Raw genomic sequence first — 9786 nt, 5'->3', positions numbered from 1 at the left:
TCAAAACATTGTCATATGCCATTCCAGACTCTCAACTCTAAATCCACTTCTCTGGATATCTGGATCTGAGATCTGGATCTCCAATGATCTGATCTATCTTTATCTTCCTTCTGGAATCCAAACCCTATATCAGCACCCAACCCCATTTAGACTTCCCCTGCCTCTGGACTCTGGTTAACTATGCTTCCCTTCTGATTATTGATCCATTACATACATTTCATTTCTGGTGTTCATTATTTGTGATCCATCCTACTTACTAATAGACTTTGCATATGCTTCATACATAGCCTTTGTTAAGGTTGCATGCTCAAGGGGGTCAGATCACAAGGGCTTGGCCTCAGCTCATACACTGTGCCCCTTTCCTGAGTATGTGCCCTTAATTTCCGGGGGCTAGAACAGTTGTCTGGAGTTTCCAGGATTTAACTAGGGCAGATAATGGATGTCCGGATCTTACCTGGGCAAGCAGATAAGACTAATCCGGATGAAGTCTGGACTAGAAACTAACAGAGGATGGACTACCCTTAAGGTAGAGTCAGAAATGTAGTCTAGGATGCAATCCTAAGACTTGGAATGTGACAAGAGACTTATCTCGAGTCCGGAGGACACAGGAATGAGCAGGAACTAAGATGATATTCGAACTGGAGTATTTCTGAGAGTTACAAGAGGTTTATATACTGTAGGTATCATATAGGAATCAGTCAGCAAACATAAAGGCTATGTACGAAGCATATGCAGAGTCTATTAGTAAGTAGGACAGATCACAAATAATGAACACCAGAAATGAAATGTATGTAATGGATCAATAATCAAAAGGAAAACATGGTTAACTGGAGTCTGGAGACAGGGGCAGTCTAAATGGGGTTGGGCGCTGATATAGGGTTTGGATTCCGGAAGGGAGATAAAGATAGATCAGATCATTTAAGATCCGGATATCCGGAGAAGCAGATTTAGAGTTGAGAGTCCAGAATGGCATATGACAGCCTTTATGTTTGCTGACTGATTCCTATATGATACCTACAGTATATAAACCTCCTGTAACTCTCAGAAATACTCCAGTTCAAATATCATCTTAGTTCCTGCTCATTCCTATGTCCTCTGGACTCAGGCCAAGTCTCTTGTTATATTCTGAGTCTTAGGATTGTATCCTAGACTATATCTCCAGCTCTACCTTAGGGTAGTCTATCCTCTGTTAGTTTCTAGTCTGGACTTTGTCCAGATTAGTCTTATCCACTTATCCAGGTAACATCTGGACATCCATTGGATTTATCTCATGTTTCAGATCCAGATGTCTGTTGTCTGCCCTAGTCAAATCCCAGAAACTCCAGATGACTGTTCTAGCCCCCAGAAATTAAGGGCACATACTTGGGAAAGGGGCACAGCATACAAGCTGAGGCCAAGCCCTTGTGATCTGACCCCCTTGAGCATACAACCTTAACAAACATGATCTATCCAATACCCTCTTGTTCATGCTTACCAATATGTAACTCTTCCAGGTGCTTGCCACTCTATGCTTTGTCACCAAACCACCAAGAGTCAAAAAAAACTGCACAAGACAAGCAGTCTTTTCAGAATAGCATGGCACCATCTAGCCACCATGCTTACACCCTCTGCCTTGGCTGATTTGCCTATAATATCCACAGATACAAGACTAAGTTCCTATGGGACAACAAGACTCCCACTTCCTGGTGAAGGAATTTAGAAGGCCATCTTATCAATACCCAAGGTCTACAGCTTTGCTACAACTGGCAGCAGGGACCACATATATGAGTGCCCTAGCTGCAGAAGCATAGATCACAAAGCTCAGAAGTGTCCTTGGGGCCAGGAAATTTAGTGTGCTCACACTATATCATGCCAATGCAGGGAATCTTTTACTTAATAAATCCTGTCTCATACTCACATAACCACACATACCTCATTCATTACATTTCAGTTTCACTGGCAGCATTCTCCCTATTACATCTACATATACTCCACCTAATAGTCCATCTATTAATAAATATGCTGATGCCTTTGGTATAATCCTCAAATGAGAGTTCAACTCTGGAAGATACCTGGGCCCCCTCTCACAGGCCAAGGTGGAGACACTCATTAGACTGTTCCTATTAAGAACCATTGTAGAGACCCCATTCTCTTCAGCCATATAACAGGTGTATTTTCATGATTTTGCCTCTGCACTGAGGCCCTCCAAGATGGGTGATATACACACAACATTCATGATATCATGTGCTTTAGCATACTTTTGCATCCTCATTGCTAACCATCTGCATGTTATGTCCTCATCCTCCAAGGTCCATTGGTGCATGTTTCATCTATTTTTACTCCAATCACATATCACAGAGCTGCATATGGTACACAATAACTCATTGTTTTGTTATTTTTACTTGGTTACATCACTTATGATATTCACTAGTACTTATTCGCTTCTGAAGCCTGGGAATGTGCTTACAAGGTGTTACATGTCTCTGGGTAAATCTTTAGTCACTTACTTCCCTTCCATGAGTATCTCTTAGAGTAGCAGCTAGTAGTTGAATTGACAATCGCCTTTGTTGACTTTCACACTTGAGCTCCTAAAAGATCACCTTATCTCCATCATCTCCCGCCAATCCAAAGTAAAGATCAGTATTGCTTGCTTTGAGATCTAGAGCCTAGTCCCATCCAGCCATGAAGCATGCATTTTGCATATCTGGCATGCATTTTTGCATACCTGTCACATCCAGCATGCTTTGGCACCTACCATTGCACTTCATACTCTCATGCTCCACCAGGTCCTCTATCAAAAGCTAGTTCTTGGCATTCCCTCTCAAATCTTTAGAGGAATCCTTTCTTAGTGGCAATCCCCTTGGGTTGAGTTTGACTTGTCCAGAGAAGCTCTGAAGAGTTTTTGTCTCTAGTTTCCTCCCATTATCCCATCCAAATTCCTTGCCTTCACTGTGCTCAAGGGAGAGAGAGACTGATTAAGAGGGGCTTGGCTTCAGCTCGTATGCTGTGCCTCTTACCTGAGTATGTGTGCTTCATTTCAGATGAAGTCCAATGATAGTCCATTGAAGTCTGAAGGACTTCCAGAGGCTGGCTACTCTGGTAGAGTGCAGGAGGACTTCTGTAGAAGCACAGTGTGGATAACATAACTTGGCTAAATAGTTATTAGAATACCTGACCAATATATGTCTACTAGTCCTGTCTAGCTGCTATACTTGCAAGCAAGAATGTTCAACTTGAGGGATCTGCTGTCTAGTCAAGTTCAATAATCAGTACTATGCAAAGTGGTCAAAAGTCCGAAGGTTAGGGATCAAGTCTGAAGGTATGGGGCAAAGTCCAATGCATGGGAAATTGGGTCTGCAGGTGTGGAGATGTGGAGATGGCAGGAGAGTAAGAGAAGGGAAGGGAAAGCATCAGGACTAGCTTGGAGATATTAAGGAAACAGGTAACAGTAATGTTAGATCAAGGGGACCAGGTCAACAGGTATATTGGCAAAGGGTAACTCAAAGGACAGGTATTGGTGACCAGTATTAGGGATTTCTCCCTCTTACTAAGTAGTTATTGTAATTCTGGTCGCCCAACCCTATATAACTAACTATATGAAAGTCCAGAGTCCATAGGCAAAAGTAGTAGCAAAAACACAGGTCCAATAATATGTAGGTAAAAATCCATGAGGTACTGTGGCCAGTGGGAATCCATGTAATAACACTGTCTACTTGATCAGTAATAAGAAATAACTGACTATGCACCAGTGGGGTTAAGCAGGACTGGACTGGACATGGTAGGACAAGTGCACAGGATCTTCAAGCAGGTCTGATGCATCAGAGATGGGTAGGAGATGTGCAGACTGGATGGGGGTTGCAGAATAGGGTTCTAACAGGCCAGCCTGAACATGATCATCACAATGAGAAACATCCAGAGGAGCATGGGAGAGTTCCAGAGGAGTACAGGAAATTCTTGGAGGAGTTCTCACTGCACAGGAAGTGAAGAGACCCAAGGTAATGCCTCTAGAGGAAACAGGATGGAAGGATAGGAGGTCAGGAGGTCAGGACATCCAGAAGGAATAGGGGCTATATTGGACAAAGTCCAATGTAGAAGCAAACAGAGGTAGACTACCCTTAGGTAGTGTTAAAGAGACAGGAAATGGACCAAAGTCTGGAGAGAGGGTAAGTGCCAGAAAGGCAAGGCTCCAGCCTAGGGAAGCAATCTCTAGACTTGGGACAGGGGCATAAGGGACAAATCTGAAGGTCCAGATTTCCAGCCTAGGAAATCCATCCCTAGGCCTTATGGAAAAGAATAAGACTCAGATAGACTGAAGTCCAGAAGATGCAAGAGCAATTCCAAGATGTGAGGATGGATCTAAGATATGAGAGCAGGAACTAAAATGATATTCAGGCTGAGGACTCTACTAAAGTTATACAGGGGTTATATACTAGAGGATATCTGAGAGGATCAGTAAGCAAAGGAGTAAGGTTATGTATGAGCATGTGGAAACACATTGGTAAGTAAAACAGAACATAAATAAATGAACTTGGAGATGAAACTAGTACAAGGCTCAATCAGCAAGATGGAAACAGAGATAACTGAGAACCAGAAAGGCAGAGATGCCTAAATGGGGATATGTCATATCCGCATATCTGGATCTTAGATCTGACCCTTATCTCTTCTCAGATCCACATCTTATCTCCCTCCAACATCTTGTCATTCAACCTGTCCACTCGTCCAGTCCGGTCCACAACTCATCCAAATCCACAACCAGCACTCATCTCCTTTTGGTAACCCCCTAACTCTGGGATTTTGGTTATCTGTATATCCGTCCTGCTCCCTTATCTGCTACCTATGTTTCATTTCTGTTTCATGATTTGTGATCCGTTTCTACTTACCAATAGACTATCCACATGCTTTGTACATAGCCTCGGACTCTGCTGATTAATCATTCCATTAGATACCTATAGTATATAACCTCCTGTAACTTTCTGTAGTACCTCAGTTTGAATATCATCTTAGTTCTACTCATTCCTGTCCTCTGGACTTGAGTACCTCTACTCTCGTCACCCTCCAAGACTTAGGATTGATTCCTATAGTCTATCTGTATCTGCCTCTGTCTCCAACAGTCCATTACTGTCAGTTTCTAGTCTGGACTTGTTCAGATTAGCCCTATGATACTTATCCCTCATCTGGAAGTCATCCAGATCCGTTATACTACTCATCCAACCTTCCGGACGCATTAGTCTTGCCTTCCTGAAATAAGGGACAATACTCAGGTAAGGGGCACAGCGCACGAGCTGAGGCCAAAGCCCTTTGGATCCAGTTATCCTTTGAGTATGACCTTAGCAGGATAGGTGCAGGATCTTGGACAGATGGTGGGAATAGGTCTAGAGATAGTAACAGTTAATATCCAGAGGTCCAAGGATCCAGAAGGCAAGGCAGAAACAGGACTGAGATATGTGAGGGGGTGGATGTAGTACAGAATCTGAGAGGAGGTAAAGTCTGAATGTCTTGCTGGACAGAATGTGCATATGTTGGACAGGATAAGCATATATGGATCAGGCTAGTAGTGAAGATCCAGAGGTCTGGAGCCCAGGGATAAATCTATAGCAGAGCTAATCCTGCTGAGGTGTGAAGCACACAGTAGAAGGGGATCTGGGATTGGGTCAGATATGGGGTCCAGACATAGGCTTGGAGGGCATGGGAATATTATGGGATCTAGGTCTGGCATATGGGATATGACAGTTCCAGACAGTGCCACTGTCTATTATTCCCAAGCTGGTATCTTACTAGGATATGAAAGGCAGAAAATTCACCAATTTCACTATCCTACCACACTCAATAGTTCAGACAATTACCAACAGTTAATAATGTGGTCATTCATGGGGGACAAGATTTTGGTCAAACTTTTCAAGCAAATGTTAGTGATGTAGAATGAGCAAAAAAGTGTGAAAATAAATAACTACAGTGGCTCAAAAAACTGTTTGCATGTTTTGACATTTTTCACTATCTATGATATTGTGTGAGAACTCACAAATGCCTCAAGGACATGGTTATACCACATTGTAGTATGGCTTCAGGGCTTTCATTTGAGCCCTACACCGTGGGAATCGGTGGAGATATGGTGGAGATACAAGGCTCACAAAATGGTGACTCATGCAGACAGTTTTTTGACTCAAGTATTTTACAATAATAACCAGGTATTCTAGTATTTTGTATGACCTCCCTTGGCTTTAATTACTGCCTCTATCCTTCTAGGCATACTCTCAATTAATTTCTAGCAATCCTCAGCTGTGATCTTCCCCCATTCCACTGCTACTCTCTCTCAAAGCTCCCATACTCCTTTAGGGGGGTTTTCATAGGCTTGAAGCTTTTTCTTGAGTGTTCCCCAGAGATGTTCAATGACATTGACATCAGGAGACTGTGCTGGCCAGTCAAGAACATTGATGTTATGTTCTTCAAACCATTCCTTAGCTCTTCTGGATGTGTGCTTGGGATCATTATCTCATTATCCTGTTGGAAAATGATATCTTCTTCATCAATCCCTGATTCTGCCAAGCTAGGCAGCAAGTGGTCATTTAAAATGTCCACATACTGCTCAGCATTCATCTTCCCCTCAACCTCAGCAAGCATTCCCACACCATTCCATCCCATACAGCCCCATACCATTAAAGAACCTCCTTCAAACTTGACAGTCCCATTAACCTCTCTGTCTGTTAGGCCATCTCCCTTCTTTTTCCATACATATACCTTCCCATCTGACCCAATCCTATTGATTTTGGTCTCATCTGACCATATAACATGCTTCCAGTCCTCTACAGTCCAGTGTTGATGAGCTAAGGCAAAGGCTAGTCTTCTCTGCCTATGTTTGATGGAGAGAAGAGGCTTTTTCTTCTTTGTTACTGCCTTGAGATGAGCTGCCTTGAGAACATTCCTCACAGTTTGTGAAGAGACAGGGGTAGTGATGGTGGAATTGATATAATGGGTGGCTTGGACAGCATTATCAGCCTTTCCTGTAGTGATATGTTGGATAATAGCCCTTTTGTCAGTAGAGGTAAGCTTGGATGGACATCCTCCACAAGAGTTTTCCTTGTCTGGGTGGCTTTCTTTGATAAACTTGGCCACAGTGGACTTGCATACTCCAGTTCTAGAGGAAATTTGGTGAGCAGAGAGGCCAGCATAAGACAGAGAGAGGATATTATCTCTTTGAGCAGAGGAGATGGCTTTCATGGTGATTTTGACTATGATACATGAGATATTCTGGTTTATATAGTTAGATATAGTCATAAAATAACATAATGACACCACTTCATAATTTATATAATAGTGGCATGATTTTTGTGGTGTCATAAATAATGATTTATATAGTTTTAATATACACTCAAAAAACTGTCCACATGAGTCATCATTTTATAAGCCTTATGTCTCCACCATATCTCCACCAATTCCCATGGTGTAGGGCTCAAATGAAAGCCCTGAAGCCATACTACAATGTGGTATAACCATGTCCTTGAGGCATTTGTGAGTTCTCACACAATATCATAGATAGTGAAAATTGTCAAACATGCAGACAGTTTTTTGAGCCACTGTACATCAAGACCTCAGTGTGGGAAACATCATTATACACAGGAATATTGGCATCCTCATTGATTGGGACCTAGCAAAGCTAACTACCATCCAGGGTTCTCAACAAATGAACCATACAGTATGTCCATTGCATTCCTAAGCTGTATATTTTGTGATGTTCTTTCTGTCACCAAGGGAACCTGGAAATTTATGTCTGCCTACCTCATCTCACATTCACATGCCATTCATCATGTTGAGGACAACCTTGAATCCAGTCTTTATGTCCTTCTGTGAATGACTTTAAAATACACTATCACTTACATGAATATTGAGGACTGCACACAACTTGTGACACAGGTCTTCAATAAAGGATCCTTGAAAGAAGGTTGGCTCCTGATGAGAACTCACCTTCCACATGATGTGTTTTTCAGTCACAAATCACTCAACAATCCAGTCATTGAACTCTGTATGTTCTTCTTGCATTGGTATACTAAGATCCCAGATGAAGAGAAGGTTTCACTTGCACACAGAAGGGCCACTGTACATGGCTGTATGGCATTTCATGGAAAAATCTCTGGCCAACAAGAATGAGATGGAAATGAAGCTCCTCACCTTACACAACTCCATTATCAGCATTTACAACAAGTATCTTCAAATACCTGGCTGGCCTGAAGACCCTGCTATAGAACAAGCAGTACTTCAGAACAAACCAGGTGTTCACATGATCACAAAGTCAATACTGACTTCATGGTGTGATAGTTAAGTTTTCCTTGGGCTTAGATTTACTTATTTTCATTACCTTCTCTTATCCCCACTTTCATTAGTTTATGTTCGCACTTTTGTAGTTTATATAAGCATTACATCTTACCTTCACTCTTTACCTGTAGTTTGAGACTACTCATTTTATGATTATTTCCTCTACTATCTGAGCTCTGAGTCTAGTATAGAAACCCTTGTGAGTCAAATAGCAGCTAGGCATAGCACTTTAGACCCAACATATTGGCTAGGTACTGTACCAAGTATCTAGCCAAGTTGTGTTACTTATAGTAAGTAGAAGTCACCCTGACTGGCAAGAGACATAGGCTAGATGACATTGTGTCTGAAGATGTCAATGTGTCAGAAGATGTCAATGGATCACTTGATAGTGATGGAAGGCCCTCAGTGACTAGCCTGGATGAACTCTCATTCCTGAGCTCTGATTTTAATCTTTGACACCTGCATATGCCAGATTACCCTTCTCAATTTCGCATTTCCACTTAGTATTTACAATACCCTCACACATGTTCTCTAGTACTATCATATGATGAATCATCTTGATGCATGAAATGTGATTCTAGTCTTACTGACTACCTTGACTGCCTTGTTTACTTCAACCACTCACCACTTGCCAGCAGCATCCTAGTTGTATGAACACCCATGTTCTTGCTTCTTTCCTTTTTCAACATTTTATTTTGTGAGATAATTACTACTACTGGCTCAATTCAGTTTGCACTCGTCAGTTTGCACATAGCACACTGTGGCAGCTGAGCCTGAAATTGTGGCAGAGTTTGATTATGGTAGTCATTCACTATATAGGTGTTCCTTCCACTTAATTTGGCTCTCTTTATCTTTCTTCCTGACTATTTGTTAGTTATAATTTGTTACAGTTGTATATTGTGTTTCATAGTAGATAGTAGTTGGTATATAGATTTACAAAGACTCAATCAATGACAAATGATGTAGTTAGCATGGGGAAAAACTCCAAGAGAAGACCTGAGCTGGTATGCTTGGGCCCAAGGCTTCATTGTCCACTATAATGGAATAGTCATAAGGATGTCCTTAATCAAACAAATATTGTAATTTATACCCATTCAGCAATGCTTTAGACTCAACTATGTTATTCTAGGTCCAAATCACTCACAGGTGGGTGCCACACTAGCAGGCACTGAGCAGCATAGATTGTGAAATGGAGATCTCCTACAAGAGTCTCCAGGGCAATCAAACATTGTATTTTAGTAAATACACCCAGTACTTTCTGATTCTATAATTCTCACTCTTTTTTTTACAGTACATAACCCTCCATTAACACATTTTCTATCTTATTGAGAGGTAAGATTAGCAATGGTTTCAAACTTGATCATTATCTAATATTCATTTAGATGCCTAGCCAAACTTTTCTCTGCAAATGCACACAATGTTATGATGTTGGAGTGGATGGTGTGCCTAGAAATGCTAGTGGCAAAGACTTGCCCATTACCATAAAGCATGTACATCTAG

This window comes from Suillus subaureus (genome assembly GCF_016647635.1).
Source record: "Suillus subaureus strain MN1 chromosome Unknown BJ212scaffold_59, whole genome shotgun sequence".
NCBI lineage: Eukaryota > Fungi > Basidiomycota > Agaricomycetes > Boletales > Suillaceae > Suillus > Suillus subaureus.
The sequence above is the reverse complement of the archived record's forward strand: the minus strand, read 5'-3'. Positions refer to the sequence as shown.